Raw genomic sequence first — 16624 nt, forward strand, 5'->3', positions numbered from 1 at the left:
AAGGGATAAATGAGACCCAAATGTTCAGATAGTTTACTTCTCTTGCCAAAGCAGTCTTAGGATCAAAATGTCAAATCCTGACATGCAAATGTATATTTTCACAGACACAGCAACCATTCTATAAAAAACTTTGTCCAAAAAAAAAAATCACTAGCTCATCTAGGATTATTTGTTCTTTGTTCTAAAGGCATCTGACGTAAGACCAAAGAAATACATTTACCATCAACCCTCTAAATTTTGGGCTTCCCTCATAGCTCAGTTGGTAAAGAACCTGCCTGCAGTACAGGAGACCTGGGTTCGATTCCTGAGTCAGGAAGATTCCCTGGAAAAGGAAATGGCAACCCACTCCAGTATTCTTGCCTGGAAAAGCCCATGGACAGAGGAGCCTGGCAGGCTACAGTCCATGGGGTTGCAAGAGTGGGGGACACAACTTAGAGACTAAACCACCACCACCACTCTAAATTTAAACATTTATCTTTTAATCAAATTGAGGCAATTCTAATAGTAGACAGTGATTCCTGTCACCTGAGCTACCCCTAAATCCAAAGAATATTTTCAAAACAAAGTTAAAATGCTTCTTTTCTACAAAGAATCCACATTTTCAGTTTTATAGCCAAAGACACAAGAGAAATACTGCAAATGTGACCAAATAATATGGACTTGTGACTTCAACTTGAGAAGACCCAAGGTATATTTTTGACTGCAACCTAACTATAAATGCATTTTTAAAAATAAATTTACTTAGAATGAAGTGTAGTCGCTCAGTCATGTCTGACTCTTTGAGACCCCATGGACTATAGCTTGTCAGGCTCCCTGTCCATAGTATTCTCCAGGCAAGAATACTGGAATGGGTCACCGTTCCCTTTTCCAGGGGATCTTCCAAACCCAGGGATCGAACCCAGGTCTCCCACACTGCAGGTGGCTTCTTTACCATCTGAACCACCAGGGAAGCCCCAGAATAATTACAGGTTTATTTTTTTTTTAAAGTTGTGAAGACAGCAAAGAGAATTCCCATACACCCGTCGCTCAGTTCAGGTTCCCCTAATGTTATCTTATAGTGACGTGATGTCAAAATTAAGAAACTGAAAATCAGTACACTACTTTTAACTAAACTCCAGATCTGACTCACAGTTCACCAGCTTTTCCATTCACATTCTTTTTCTGTTCCAAGATCTCATCCAGGACACATTACTTTTAGTTGTCATGTCTCCCTAATGTCCTATGGTCTGTGACAGTTTTTGAATCTTCCCTTGTTTTTATGACCTTGACAATCTGGAGGAGTATTAGCCAAGGGGTAGAATGGGGCGATGATTTTATCAAAGTTTCCCCCAATTTTATCAATGTTTCCCTCAGTAAAATTTTATGCTGAGGTAAGAGATCTAAAGACTGAGGAAAGTAGTAACATATGGTAACAGCAAAGTTAATCTCTTACAACACATTCTAAAAGTGCAGGAGAAACAGCTTTACTTGTGCATTCCACCCAACACTTGAAAGAATTACGATTACTCCTCAAATTATTCCAAAAAATTGAAGAGGAGGCAGACTTCCTAATGTACATAAAGCCAATACTACCCTGATACTAAAGACAGATAATATCACTAGCAATCTGCAGACCAATATGCTTTATGAAAATAGATGTAAAAATCCTTAATGAAATACTAGAAAAATGAAAACAGCAGGACATTAAGAGGATGAGATACCACAACCAAGTCGGATTTAGCCCAGGAATACAACGGTGGTTTGATATATGCAAATCAATTAAAGTAACACAATACATTAATAGAATGAAGGGGAGGCGGTGAGCCTGTGATTGATATAGAAGAAGCATCTGACAAAATCCAACATCCTTTTGTGAAAAACACTTGCTAAATCAGGAACAGAACTTCCTCAATAGGGCATGGTAAAGAGCATTAATTACAAAAACTCACAGCTGACATGGGCTTCCCAGATGGCTCAGTGAGTAAAGAATCCACCAGCAATGCAAGAAACATGAGTTTGACCCCGGGACGGGAAGATCCCCTGGAGGAGGGCATGGAAAGACACTCCAGTATTCCTGCCTGCAGAATCCCAAGGACAGAGGAGCCTGGAGGGCTACAGGGCCCATAAGGTCGCAGAGTCAGACACGACTGAAGCAACTAACAGTTAACACATGCTCAATGGTGAAAAGACTGAAAGCTTTCCCCCTAAAATCAGAAACAAAACAAAGATCTCTGTTTTCACAACTTAAGCACTGTGCTGAAGTTCTAGCCAGAAGAATTAAGACAAAAAAATTAAAAAGCATCCAAGTTGGAAAGGAAGAAGTAAAATTATCGTTATTGACAGATGATATGACCCAATATATAGTAAATCCTAAAGAACTGACAAATAAATACTACTGGAATTAATAAGCTAGCAAAGTTATAGAATACAACATTAACACAAAAATTACTTGTATTGCTGCACACTAGCAATAATAATCAAATATGAAATTAACAAAACAATTTCACTCAAAATAGCACTAAAAAAAGTAAAATGCTAAGGAATCAATTTAAGCCAAAAAGGCAAACAACTTCCTCAAAGCAAATTACAAAACATTGCTGGAAAAAATAAAATTAAAAAAGACCTAATAAATGCAAAGACATCCTGGAGTCAGGGATTAGAACACTTAATATTGTGAAGATGGCAATATCCTCCAAAAGGGGCAATTGTCAACATAATCCCTACAAGATCTAATGATCTTCTTTGCATTAGAGCAAATATCAATTCTAAAATTTATGTGTAACTGCAAGGAATCCTAAATGACCAAAACGATCTTGAAAAAAACAGAATTCACACATCTGACTTTAAAACTACTATGTAAAATAATCAAAATACTGTGATACAGGCATAAGGAAAGATATATATACCAATGCAGTGGAACTATGAGTCCAGAAATAAAATCTCACACTTATGCTCAACTGATATTCAACAAGTAGGCCAAACCCAGTCAACAGCGAACGAATTTGTTGAAAGACCATTACTAGAAAGACTAATGGTCTTTCAACAAATTGTGCTGAGACAACTGAATATTCACGTACCAAGGAATGAAGCTGGATCCTTGCTTCACATCACATACAAAAATTATCTCAAAATAAGTATAAGAGTTCAATATAAGAGTTTAAACCATAAAACTCTTAGAAGTAAACACAGGGGTAAATCTTCATGACCTTGAAATTGGCAAGAGATGTTCATCTGACATCAAAAGAATAAGCAACAAAGGAATAGATAAATTGGACTTCAATATTTAAAACTTTTGTGCCAAATACATTATCAAGAAAGTGAAAAGACAACCCATAGAATGGAAGAAAAGATTTGCAAATCAGAGCTGATAAGGATCAAGTATTCATAATATTTAAGAACGCCTACAACTCAACAACAACAAAGAAACCTGATTCAAAAACGGGCAAAGTGGCCAAAATAGCTCAGGTGGGAGAGCGTCAGACGGAAAAAATGGGCAAAGTACTTCAACAGGCATTTCTCCAGTGAAGACGTTCAAGTAGCCAAGAAGTACATGAAAAAATGTTCAACACAGATAGCCATTAGGGAAATAAAAATCAAAACTACAGTAAGATACCAACCATACCTACTAGGATGATCAAAACCAAAAAACTGTAAAGGTAGCACTAGCAAGGATATGGATAAACCGAATGAACACTGCCGACAGGAATGTAAAACAATACAACAGCTATAGAAAACAGTTCGAAGGCTCCTCAAAAAATTTATAAGAAAAAGTTAAACAGAATTACCTCAACCCAGAAGTTCCACTTCAAGGAACGTAACCAAAAGAATTGAAAACAGATATTCAAACACTTGTACACAAATGTTCAAAGCATACTCAATACAATATTGAGTATGTTTTGAATATTTGAATACAATATTCAAAAGAGGAAAACCCCAAAGGTTCATCAACACATGAATGGATAAACAAAATGTGGCTATATTCATACAATGCAGTTATTATTCAACCACAGAAAGGAATGAAGTACTGAGACATGTTACAGCTGTGGATGAACCTTTACAACAATACGCCAGGCAAAAAAACCCCAACAGAAAAGGTCACATATTCTATGATTCTATTTCTATGAAACATTCAGAATAGGTAAATCCATACACAGAAAACTGCAGAACGGTTGCCAGGAGCTTGGGGGAGGGAGAAGTAGCGAGTAACTGCTTAATGGATATAGGGTTTCGTCGTGAGGTGATAAAAATTTCTTGGAACTAAAGGAGGTGATGGCTGCACAACACTGCTAATCTACTACATGATTAATGGTTAATTTGTGGTATATGAATTTTACCATTTTTTTAATTGGGGGGGGGAAGGTCCAAGAGGGAATGCCTCTTGGATAACTTAAGCACTCAGCCTAGTAGGGCTTATAAAAGCAAAGTTTAAAGGAAATAATATCTCTAATGAAGGTCAACTCAAGTGCATTAAAATAGTAAAATTTTAGAGTTCAATTTAAAAACACACATGGACTTCTACTGTCATTTTCAAAATTTCAAATTAACTATGCCCAAATATAACTATAACTTTGGGAAAATCATTTGCCTAGAGAAAATATAAACTTAAACTAAGATAATAATGGCAATGAAAATTCATTTTACTCTCTATAAAAGACTATTAACAAAGTGCAAAAGGTGTAGCCATCTTGTTATGGACAAGACAGTGAAGGTACATTACTCATTCCATGTTTCAAAGTGAGTTCTTCCAGTGGTATGCAGAATTTATGGCCAGTCTAATGATACAGTAGTTACAATCGCTGAATATTAGTATGAAATAGACACTTATTATCCTGAAATTTTACAGCCATATTGTCCTTATTTTACAGATGAGGAAAGGGGCTTAGAGAGGTCCCCAAGGCCATTCGACTGGTACTTGGTAGAAAAGGGGTTCAAGCATTCAAATCCCAACTCTGCCAACATACCTGTGAGATCTTGGTCAAGTTATTTAACTTCTCCAAACCTCAATTTCCTTATCTGTAAAAGGGAAATGGTTGTTGTAAGAGTTAAACAATAATCCTGTCCACAAAATGGAATAATATAAAGCTCTACAAAAAATACGTAGAGGGAATTTACTGGCGATCCAGTGGTTAGGGCTCAGGCACTCTTACTACCAGGGCCCTGGGTTCAATCCCTGTTTAGGGAACTAAGATCTCTCAAGCCGCACGATGAAGATAAAAAGTAGAAAGTCCTTTATCCCAAAGGATGCCTGCAAAGTATTTAGGGGTGCTGTACCTGCAACTTATTTTCAAATGGTTCCACAAAATACATACCACATCTACAAGGCAAAATAATAACAACTGTTGACTCTAGATGGATAAAGAAGTATTCATTTTACTATACTCTCAACTTTATAATACACTTGAATTTTTTTTTTCCTAGTTAAAAAGCAGAAGAAAACTAAGAAGCATTTCCTTTCCTATATGGAACTCAGTACATTGTCAAGTGATAAAAGCAAAGTGTGAGTGTGTGTGTGTCTGTCTGTCCGTCCCTGGAGGAATACGTAAGAAACAGAAAATATTACTTTTCGGCAGGTAACTGACTTTCTGAAGGATAAAGGTAGAAGAAAGATTTTTCACTATGTCACTATCCTAGCTCTACCACTGTCCCACTATTTTGTTACCTTTGGTAACTTTCAAATTAAACCATAACATCTTGTCTTTTCGTAATACACAGTACTGTATAGCCTATTAGCTTAATTAAAAACTACCCCAAAGCCTAAAAAAAGTTCACTGTAACGACAGATCCCATAAGGTTACAATTCTGAAACAAATACTTGTACCCAATCTTCCTTATTTAAAACACACACACACACTGGGGAAAAAAACAAATTTGGAGCTTCAAGTAAAATTCACCTAATAATTAGTACGACATGTGAGTTCCTGTATACCAGCAGTCTATTACTGTCCATAACCGTGACAGAAACAACATAAATAATTTGGTAAGAAACCAACTTACCTCAATCACTTCAAACAAGTGGTTCATTCTACCAGATTCCTCGTCTATTAAGTCTCACTACTGTACAACAGAATAGTAAAACACTGTGCTCAACAACCAAAATATTTTGAGCATAAAAGGATTTCCTTTATAGTTTCTAAATTCTGTATCAATTTCCTTTATATTAAAAAACACATTACCACTAGAAAATGGATAATTGCAATATACAAAACCCAAATTTTGACAGCATCAAGGAGAAAAACAGCAAATTCCTAGTCTAATAATACAAGCTTACATAAACCTTTTAAGGTTTAATGAGACAAGAAAATTACAGAACACTGCCAATGAACCTCACTCCGTACACTAACAAAGCGTTTAGAACAAGAAGATGTTACTAATAATTAAAACACGTAGACTAATTTAAAGGCTTCATTGAAAAGACAAGAGTAAGGAAAAACTGAGGCCAACATGACATGGACGAGTCATCTGGGATTCAAAAAGAGCCTCTACAAACAGCCCCTAACTACTTCCTCAACAAAAACGATCCCGAGCGCTAACAGTGCAATAAGAGGAAGTGAGACGCAAACCGTCTAAGAAGAGAGAATTAAGCAAACGAATGACACTCAGTTAAAAACAACTATAACCCTCGTCAATAGGATCCCAGGAAGGTTGGCGGGCGCTCCAACGTTTGGCTCTAATCTGCAGAACCTCACACCTCGCCTTCCGCCCCTCCCCTCCACCGTCGGCATGGGAGGAGTCCCGGGAGAGCCCCGCCCCACCTCGCCCGAAAGAGAGCCGGGCGGGTGCAAGAGGGAGGTGGCACGAGGCCGAGGGAGGAGAGAGCCCGCCCAGGTGACTGGAGCTAGAGGCGGAGACACAGAATGGGAAGGGGGCCGCCGTAGGGCAAAGAAGATGGAGACCACCCCCCCACACACACCCTCCACCCCGTACAGAACTAAGACTAGGAGGACTGGGAAGTAAAAAGTGATGAGCGGAATGAGAGGGGCCCCTCCCCCAGACAGGGGCGGGCACACCCTTGCCCCCCACTCCGGGCGGAAGAGTTACTCTTGGGAAGCGTCTTTTGCGGACTGGAGGAAGAACGTGGAGGCCCCGCCCCCGAGCCCAAAATCTGGAGGAGTAAAAGTCTAGTCAGGCCCTGGACCAAGCCTCCCGGGAGGCCCGGCCCGCCCCCTCCCAGCCGGCGGCCCAGGCAGGTGCCGCCCCTCCCCCAGCCCGGCGCCCACTCTCCCGCCCGCCCGACCACGCGTCCAGTCTCCCCGCGCCCCTCTCAAAGAGGCGTCCCCCTTCCTTCCCCACTCACCTTCCGGGCGGCTCCGCCGCTCCCCCCTGACCCCGCCAGCGGCCACAGTTCACACACACCGCCTCAGGTCCCGCACTCACTCTCCCTCACTCACACACAGCGCGACCACGGCTCCGGAGCGGCCCACATATTATGCGTCACTCGCGTGCTACGTGCCCTGCGCGCGCGCGCGCGCGCTCCTCCCGACTTGGCGCGAGGACCGCAGGCAGGAGGCGGGAGGAGAACACCAGGGCGAGCCCCGGCGCCGCCTGGGAAATAAAGTTCCGCCCCTAGGGGCGGGACCCACCGAGTCGTGGTTGGCGCGCCCCGCGCGTTGACTTCTGGGGTTTGTAGTTTTAGTATAAACGCGAACTGCTACGTACTTATTGGCTGCTCAGGAAGACGGAAGCGAAAAGTGAGGCTCGATCCTCCCAGACCAACACCGGAACTGCTGGGTACCTTCTCAGTACTTTATTCGGCCCTGTGTGACATGTAGAAGTCTTTTAGTCTCCCATTTGCTCCATTGGACCTAGAACATACCAGGATCTAAGAAAATATTTCCTAAAGCGTGTGAGAAATCACGGCACTCGTTAAACAAAAGGCTTTGGTTTTTGTCTTTCTGTTCAAGACCCAGCCTGTAGAATCAATAAAAATTCATCCTAGGTATTATATGTGAAGCAGAGAAAAGGAAAGAATCAAAAGGAAATAGATTAAGGCAGAGCTGACTTCGGACGTCATCTAATTTCTTTATTTTGCAGCTGGGAAAAGTGAGACCGAGAGAGTGAGTGACTTGACTAACATCACACAACCAATTAGCAACAGAACCAAAACGACTCCTGACTCCGACTCGGGGATTCCTTTTTGGAGACGTGAAAGGTAAGCCCCACAGCTGAGCATACTCTCTCCCTAAGGAGGTTCTACTGCTGCTGCTGCTGCTAAGTCGCTTCAGTCGTGTCCGACTCTGTGCGACCCCATAGACAGCAGCCCACCAGGCTCCCCCGTCCCTGGGATTCTCCAGGCAAGAACACTGGAGTGGGTTGCCATTTCCTTCTCCATTGCGTGAAAGTGAAAAGTGAAAGTGAAGTCGCTCAGTCGCGACCGACTCGTGGCGACCCCATGGACTGTAGCCCACCAGGCTCCTCCATCCATTGGATTTTCTAGGCAAGAGTACTGGAGTGGCTTGCCATTGCCTTCCCCTACCCAGCCTTTATTCCTAGGAGTCCTAAGTTCCTACGCATTTTAATGGCGTCCTCACAGCAATTTCACATGGGAAACATGGGACACAGCAAGCTTGCTGCCATGCTCAGGTTCCATAGCTGTTAAGAAGCTAGCCAGAGCCTGGATGCTGGGTCTCCTAGTTCTGTTGCTCACAGGACCCCATTACCCGCCTTTAAGAAGAGACGTCCCTCCTTCACTTAGGTGTGTAACTTTAAACAGCTGATGCTCAGGCACAAAATTCTAGAATGTTGGGTGGCAGCAGGCAGACATGTCACCTTTCTGCAATGCCACACAGTTCTGTTCTCTGTGCTTCTGGGATTTTGCCTATCTCAGTAATAGCCACTAGCATTTCCTTTGACTTCATAGCTCTGAGCCAAGTGTTTTACCCACACGTTTTCATATAACCCTCACTGCGACCCTCACAGGGTAGGTACAGTTAGCCACCTCCACAGAGGAGAAATCTGAGCCCAGACTGGTTCCCCACGGAATGGTGCCTAGGTTTGTGGGTGCAGAGGCTGGACCAATAATTTTCCTACATCCGTCTTCCAGCACTCCTTCAACTGACTTTCCTGTTGTGATTCCGTGGACCATGAACCAAAAATGCATGAGCATGGAGCATTCAAGCCTTAGATACCCTCCCTCTATCCATGATCCAGCCAGTGCCCTGCAGCTTCCCCGCTGACTGGGGTCCTGAAAGGCCGACCTCTTGTGGGAACCCAGGTTCCCAGCTCCTCTATGCCTGTCACAGCCTCAGCCTGCCACCAGATGGCGCTGCTTATCTTCAGAAAATCAGCCTGGGGTGCTGGGTAAATGATGGGGAATAAGGGGTATATCCCAGAGGGCCTTTGGAGAAGCCAGGGCCCAGGGGGCTGCCGAAGCAGAATAGGAGCTATACAGAGCCTATCTAGCAACTGCTTCCTCCATAATCTGTTCTGTAATGCCTGCGGCCCCCCTATCTCTACCAAAGCTCCCCATGTACGCAGCCACACACCTGCAGGCACTCCTAGACTCCCCTGGGCTGCACACACATTTCATAGGTCAAGCACAGGTGCCAGAGACTCAAGGACTCCCGTGCACCGGCACCAATCCTCATAGTGAGCCTTTTCACATTTAAGTACATGCGAACACAAAGCTACAAATAATCGGGCTCACACTCTCAGCTTGGCCTGGCACATCACGCCTGAGTCACTGGAAAAAGAGATTCCTTGGCCTCTTTGGAAGAACGTTTCTGCTCTGCCTGTGCCTGTCTTCCACTGTGGTACACCTCAAAAATAAGCATCCAAAGGGCAAGAAGTCATGCTTGCAGGGCTGCCCAGTGGCAGAGGGAGGGCAAGAGCAGCTCAGCACCGAGTCCCACAGACTTAGATATGCTCCATCCGTCCTTCCTCCCCACACATGCCCATGCACTGGGCTAGAAAAAAATTGATAACATCAAGTCCTCTGCATTTTGGCATTCTTCTCCCTTTTCCCTTGTCTCCCCTAGCCCTCCCTTTTCCCTTTTCCACGTCCCCTTCTCTCCCATTACATGCTTCCGTGTTCACTGGACCCAGGTGCTCCCATCACCCACTCCCACCCTGGTGCCATCACAACTCCTGTGCCGCCTCCTCTCCCCCACATTTCTTCCCACTCTGCTGTTGGTTGAACAAGACTACTGCAAGTGTCCAGGAGTAACAGGTCCAAGCTCCGGAAACGCCAACCTCAGCCAAAAGGGAATTTGAATCATTCCCTGGGTGCCTTCCTCCTTCCTGGGAGCCCCCTACAGCCCCCTAGAAAGATGGAACACTGCCCTCATTTGCAAAGGTGGTGTGCAAAGCAAGCACCCCTGCATGACTGCATCCAAGTCCACTAATTCCATTTCACAGAGTGAAAACCAACGAGGCTGCACCTCATCCAGTGGTCACAGACACTGCAGTCTACAGAAGTCAGCCCCCTGCCCCTGCCTCCAGCCCACAGAGTCAGTTAAGAAATGAAACAGCAACCCCCCCTTCAAGCCTTGCCATAACTCCCATGTAACCAGGTCCCCAGCCAGAATGGGGAGCTCCCTGCAATATTTAAGACAGACTTCTCTATTTTTAGTTCTTCATCTGAAATTAAAATGGAATTGGACATGCTATATTTTATCTAGCAACCCCACCTCGGAACCACTGCTCAGCCACAGACCACCCCCAGGACTCCCCTTGGTGATTCCCCTGGTCTCGCTTAAATCATCTGCAAAATAGTTAGGAACAGCTGCCTCCCAGTGGGTCTCGTTAAAGGTTAGACCGGCCAGGCAGTCAAGGCTGCCTTATCCAAAAGCTCATCTGGGTGATACCAGGTTCAAAGTCCTCCGTTGTCTCTTGAATGCTGTCACTGATGGTCACAGATAAGAAAAGTTTCTTTTCCTCTTCATTGGGAAGTTTGCAGGAGATAGGTCATCAGCTGAGTCTAGCTTTGGAGGTCCACAGCCCCATGTCCTAACGCTGCTGCTCCCATTGCCCGAATGTGGGACCTTGACCTTCACCTCTCAAGCATCAGTTTCTCCAGCTGGAGAAAGGGAATAGTGCCTCCTTCCAGGCTTGCTATGGGGACCAAGCGTGATCATGCCTGTGAAGTGCTCAGCTTGGGGCCTGGTGCACAGGAAGTGCTAGCTAAGTGGTGGCTATTTCTATCGCAATTTTTCTTGGCCTCCGGCTGTCCCTGCTGCCATCCTGCAGGACCACATCAGCCCTGGTTGATTTCTGTTTGCTCCCGGTATTACTGCCTGCTGGAAGAGCTCAAGCTTTTCTCATCAAAATGAGAAATGAGCTCCTTTCCAGAAAAATCCTAAGGCACATTTCCAGACGCACTGGGAAGCAGTGGAGTAACCATCCTTAGGGATCATCTGTCCCTCTCTGGCCCAGCACAGAACTCTGAGTGGGTCAGAGGGTGGATTTAAGAGGATCGGCTCCTAGGCCTCCTCATGCCTGAAAAGGCTGCCATCGATCAAGGGTGAGGGCGGTCAAGGCCATGTCGCTGTCCCCAAACCAGCCTGTCGACCCTGCCTCCCTGCAGAGATGAAGCCTGCATCTGGAATCCTGCCCAGGGCACACTTACTCCTTTCCCTGGGCTCCTCTGGCTGGATGGCTATGTCACAATCAAAGTAGAGGCCACGGGGATGGCCAGAGATTATGTCCCCGGGCCACCCTCACAAAGGACCTGCCCAGCACCCACACGGGCTAGAACATGCAAAGGCCCAAACTCTGCCCTCCAGGTGCTCCCGAGACCTGTCAGATCCCCAAGCCTGGCTGCCCGTCGTCATCCTTCCTGACTCCTGGGGCTCTGCTCTTCCCAGAGGCGGTGCTCCAGGTAAGAGTTCAAGGTTGGCAAATAGGTACAGGCGAGGTAGGGAGAAAGCAGCCCCGGCCTCTTTTGCCTTAGGTTTCTAGAATTGTAAATCCTTCGGAAAAGAAACAACAGCAAAGTCAGCATTGAGGAGAGACACTGTTGCTCTTTTGACAATGCGTGTTTGTAGCTATGAGACTTCTACAGGATTCAGGACTCTCTGGCCTTCAAGTTATCACTTGAAGGTACTCTGCGGACTGCTCAGGGAGACCTCGATGAAGACTCAGGTCAGATAAAGCTTCCCACCCCATCAGTTCCTTCACTGGGAGGGGAGGCTAGGAGCAGAATGACTTTGTTTGATGAGCGGAAGCTGGTCTGACCCCCAATTCAGAGAGACCCACCACCACCACCTGGAGTAATCACCAACTGCCCCACCCCCAAGCTCAGCGGCGATGAACCTGGACCCCAAAGAGATACTGGCAGATGTGGGCAGGAGCTCAGTTAGACCTGGGAGCCAAAGCCATCAAGGTATGTGGGGCCGGGGCCGGGGGAGGGTGCCGTGTGCTTCGAAGTGCAGAGGATGTCCCGGGCTCTTACCATGAGGCACTTCCTCTTCATTCCTTCAGAGGTAGGGGGTGTCTCTCCATGAAAAGTCACATGATGTTCCTGGGGGGAGCCCCTCGGCCCACCTCCTGCTTCACCAGCCCAGACTTGTCACAGGGGGCCTTTTGTGAAGTCACAAAGCTGGCTGCCTCCTGCCAGGACCAGAGACCAGGACAGCCAGGGACTACTGGGCAAGACTTGGGGGGATGGAAGTCTTCATTCAGAAATGCCCTTTGGACTATTGACAGGGGTCTGGAGGGGTTCAGGTTGTAGGGAATGAGGGACTCTGTTGGAGACCCAGGAAAGCAGGTAGTGTCTCAGATCCTGGTCATTGCCAGAAAATGAGAACAGCTGGGGCTGTTTGGCTGTGGGTTTATCCCTCAAGGGCCACGGGTAGTGGGGAAGGAACATAGGCCACAGCTGAGTGCATACAGAGGTTCTGATCACTGATGTTCTGGGGGTTTCGTGGCAAAGAAGTTAAGACCTCCGTCTGAATGGGGGACCAGATCGGCGCAATCCATCCATGATCATCTGCTTATCGATTCCACCTGCTTCTTGGGCAATGCAGCCAAATTCTGCTGCGTTAATAAGCAGCCTTGATGGCCTTGGCAGGCACCTTCGCCTGTGGGTCTGCTCTGAGGTAGAAGACTGTCAGAAGAAATGCAAGTCCCCAGTGTTCACTCTCTCCAGAGTGTTGACATTCCCGCCCCCAGAGGAGCCAACCCAGGAGAGGAAACGGGAGAGAGGAGAAAGCCTCACTCCAAGAAGTGTGGGAAGTCAGCCACTATTGTCAGAGGTCACGGTGGGTACCGGGAGGGTGGGGGAGCCACTTGCCAGGAGCCCTGTTCTAAAAACTGATGAATGAGGTCTTTTTCCATGAAGGATTCCTGTGCCTAGCCCTATAACCGAGTCCCTTGGACTGAGAGGCTGCAGCACCCAGTGGAGACGACAGGTCCTGTCCGCAAGGGCCCACAGTCTAGGACCTGGGTGACCGAGCCTGGCTGCCCTCTTACAGAGAGGGCAAAGGTCCCAGAAAATGGGGCAGCCGGGAATCAGGGGCCCCGCCTCCCAGGCCAAGGCCTTACATTTCCCTGAAGATAAGAACAGACTAGAATCTTGAGGGCTTTTAACAGTTAAACCCAGAAAGCTTCACACCACCCCTGAGCGCCTGCAAGTCTGGGTCTTGGGGTCGCTCATTCTTTGGAGAGTCGCTCTTCCCCACGTGGCTCCTCTCTTGGCCATTTTTGTTGCTGCATTCAAGTCAGGCCTCCAGAGGGAACCTCCTGCTGTCCGCTCCATGAAGCCCATGGGGTGCTGTGGGGATAGACCTGGCCTGAGGGGTGAGTGACTACAGGGTGACTCTGGGCGAGTATCCCCACCCATTCCTCATAACTTTACTAGATCCATGGTTTTCAAATTTTGGTAGCATTATTTCAGCACAGAATTTTTTTTTAACCCAGTTAAATCATGTCCTGTTCATTAAGTAGGTAAAGGAACCATATTGGAAGTTGCAGGCAATAGTGTACCAGAGTCCCTACCAATTCTGAGGAACCCCCTACAATTCCAATAAACTAAGTTTTGGAAAAACACAAGCCACATGACTTCCAGACCCTTCCAGGTTTGGCCTGCCCGTGAAGCTTCAGAGCCCAGGCTTCAAGGAGGATGAGAACAGGAAATGCCATGTTTAGTGGCCACCTCGAAGTCCTGCCCCAAGTAGACTCCCCACAACCACTTCAGGTTTCTGGTTCTGACTTATTTACAACTGCCTGTGCATCCCCAGCCCCTCTTACCTGACCTTCTGCGAACTTTGCTTCTCCATTGCAGGCTCTAAAGTCAGCATCCAACCCTCTGTGGCACAAAGCCCACATAGGAGTCCTAAGTCAGGAACACACCAGGCACCTTTCTGTAGCTGAGGTCAGTAGGCAGCAAACAGGAGACTCTCTTCCTTCAAGCTTTGCTTTACTCTCTCCGACACCCTTGTAGCTTCCAGAATTGTCTTTTTTTTTTTTTTAAATACAGAATATATCCGATTTCATGGGGCTGATAGTCTCACCTGAGAGCTAGGAAAGGCCCAGGGCAGCCTGAGTTGGGGACAAACCCTGTCTTCCCCATTTCTCTTCCCCTAAAATGCAGAGCAGAGGGGACGTGGGCAAGGTGGGCTCTCCACGCCACAGGCCAGTAGAGGCCTAGATTCCAGGCGCTTTTGTTCCAAAGAATCTCTGAGAAGCATCATGTCCTTGGCTGCTCTCAGGAGGACCACAAATTCAGGAGAGTGGAGTAAAGATGCTGCGGTGCTTGTTCCAGAGAAAGGCAACTACATGGTGGCTGAGAACAGAGGCTGCTCTACCTGCCTTTGTGGGTGGGGCCTCAGGGCAAAGAGCAGACACTTGCTCTTGCCAGGATGGTGAGGGAACAAACAGCAACCCTCGCTAAGCAGACAGACTAATGGTGGTTTCTAGCCCTGGTCACACATTTGAATCACCTGCCGCACTCTTCTGACCAACCAGTGCGAAGACCTTATTAATTCCACACCAATTAAACCAGTATCTTTACAGGTGGGGCTCAGCCATTTTTATTTTCCAAAGCTCCCCAGGTGACTAATTCACAGCCGAGGCAGAGAACCCGTGGCTTAGGAGGGGAGATTAGCATCAGACAGGATTTGGGTGTAATGGTCTTCACCCTGAGGTGGGGCCTAGTGGCTTGAAATCCTGGAGGCCAAGTAAGCTGGAATCTGTGGGGCCCACTCTTACCCACCTACCTTCACACCCATCCACCTGCCACACAGACTCCAGAGCACCTCTTTGGGGAAAAGCAGGACAAAAGGCTCAAGGATCCAGCCCCAGGGAAGGAGAGTGTGCACTCTGGTTTAGAATCTTTTCTTTTCCAAGATTCTTTGATGTGGCCCACTTTTAACATCTTTGTTGAATTTGTTACAACAGTGCTTCTGTTTTGTTTTGGGTTTTTGGTGGAGAGACATGTGGGATCTTAACCTCCCCTACCAGGGATGCCCAGGGATCGAACCCACACCCCCTGCATTGGAAGCACAGAGTCAACCACTGAGCCACCAGGAAAATCGCCTCTGGTTCAGAATCTTGACCATTTCTTTCTAGCTGTGTGGCCCTGACAGCCTTTCTGAGTCTCCATCCTTATCTGTCAAACAGGGCAGTATTGAGTGTGGTTGCAAGGAACACCCAGCTCATAGGAAGAGCCCCAGAGATGGGGCTGTTAGCAGCAGTTAGCCCAAACTCAGTCCGTCAGCCCAGACAGGGCCCTAGTGATCACCTGTCTGACCCTTGCTTTTTGCACGAACACCTGAAAGTCCAGAGGGGAGAAATTTTCCCAGGCCATGCAGCCAGCCAGATCCTTAATCTTCCTCCACCCAGGCAGCTTTGCATCAGAGCGCCCTTCCTTAGCTCCTCTCATCCAGCAAAACTCCAAAAATGATTACTGGGGCTTCTAAAGAAGTAAGTGAGGATTTTGACACATCTTTCTAATGTCTTAATTGAGATGCCGGGTTGACCTTTGGGGCAGAGGGTGTACTCTGCTCATTTGGCCCCTTGACCCTAATGCGCTGTTTGTCTCCTGTTGCTTTTTGACATTCTTAGTACTCTGATGCCAACTGGGTGGACCCCTGGGTATGTAAGATGGATGCCACTGGGGCCTGGGCCTGGGGTTAGGAAAGGCAGAGAGGTCAGGGAAGAGGTATGGCTGGTTTTCCATATAAGCCTCTTTTGTACTCTGAAGCCACTGAACTTGTACTAATAAAAATAAAATTGGTATTGAAAAATAAAGCTATGCATGTCATTGTACATTTCTCAAAGCCCAGAGAATGGTCAAGCACCAAGAGTGAACGCTGACATAAACTGTGGACATTGGGTTACAGTGATGTGTCAGTGTAGGTTCATTGATTGTGAAAAGCGTACCTCTGTTTTGGGGGATGCTAATATGCGGGAGGCTGTTCATGTGTGGGGAAAGGGGTTTGGGGGCAACCCTAGTTTCTGCTTAGTTTGGCTGTGAACCCAAAATTGCTCTTAAAAAAGAGTCTAATTTATAAACAAGCAAATAAAGTAAAACTGACAAATTCAGAGACTGGTACCCTCCCCCCGGTGTTTGCAAAGATTACACGATCTAATGGACATAAAGGGCTTGGCCTGACCCCGGTGATTGCTCAACGTGAACTGACTCTCGTGTTTTATTCTGAAGCCATCTCTGCCGCATGGTTCCCTCTCAGGTGCCACATTCATGGGAGGA

General features: G+C 46.5%; 2 protein-coding genes across 4 annotated transcripts in view; one reads left to right on the plus strand and one right to left on the minus strand.

Annotated features, from left to right (window-relative positions):
• DCAF1 (DDB1 and CUL4 associated factor 1) overlaps positions 1-7421 on the minus strand; it is an 88719-nt gene extending 81298 nt beyond the window's left edge. The window contains exons 1-2 of one of the 3 annotated variants that reach the window (XM_027523415.1): positions 7274-7413; positions 4941-4992 (exon numbers count right to left, since the gene is read on the minus strand). The gene's annotated coding sequence lies outside the window, so the exon portion shown is untranslated. Of the gene's footprint in view, positions 1-4940; positions 4993-7273 lie in introns of all 3 variants that reach the window. The other 2 variants (XR_003507835.1, XM_027523414.1) reach the window with 2 other exon arrangements.
• A 207-nt stretch (positions 7422-7628) lies between these two features.
• RAD54L2 (RAD54 like 2) overlaps positions 7629-16624 on the plus strand; it is a 112761-nt gene continuing 103765 nt past the window's right edge. Inside the window, exons 1-2 of the mRNA XM_027523833.1 lie at positions 7629-7707; positions 8011-8128. The gene's annotated coding sequence lies outside the window, so the exon portion shown is untranslated. The remainder of the gene's footprint in view (positions 7708-8010; positions 8129-16624) is intronic.

Source organism: Bos indicus x Bos taurus, chromosome 22, assembly GCF_003369695.1.
Source record: "Bos indicus x Bos taurus breed Angus x Brahman F1 hybrid chromosome 22, Bos_hybrid_MaternalHap_v2.0, whole genome shotgun sequence".
Taxonomy (NCBI): Eukaryota; Metazoa; Chordata; class Mammalia; order Artiodactyla; family Bovidae; genus Bos; species Bos indicus x Bos taurus.